General features: G+C 42.4%; 1 protein-coding gene across 1 annotated transcript in view; it reads left to right on the forward strand.

The window, feature by feature from the left end:
* Positions 1-214: 214 nt before the first annotated feature.
* Positions 215-283, forward strand: part of LOC125040631 (progranulin-like) — an 11,852-nt gene continuing 11,783 nt past the window's right edge. The window contains exon 1 of the mRNA XM_047635288.1: positions 215-243. The gene's annotated coding sequence lies outside the window, so the exon portion shown is untranslated. The remainder of the gene's footprint in view (positions 244-283) is intronic.

Consider the following 283-nt stretch of genomic DNA (forward strand, 5'->3'; position numbering starts at 1 on the left):
GTGTGATCCTTTCCAGTACAGTATTACTCATTTTCCTGTCTCACACAGGATGGAAACTTGGCAGCATTTGATTGGTCAGCAAAGAGCTTACTCCTTTAACACTGAGCATCCTGTACCAGTTCAGTACATGTATGGACTCCGAATGAGTCAGAGAGACAGAGTCTGTACGGGATCTTATTCTTTAGGCCTTATATACTCTGTTGCAGCCGAGGTATAGTTACTTGGGTTTCACTGGTGCACATTGTATGTCTGTCTCTTGTCCCTTATTATTATCTAGAGCTAA

Source organism: Penaeus chinensis, chromosome 29, assembly GCF_019202785.1.
Source record: "Penaeus chinensis breed Huanghai No. 1 chromosome 29, ASM1920278v2, whole genome shotgun sequence".
NCBI lineage: Eukaryota > Metazoa > Arthropoda > Malacostraca > Decapoda > Penaeidae > Penaeus > Penaeus chinensis.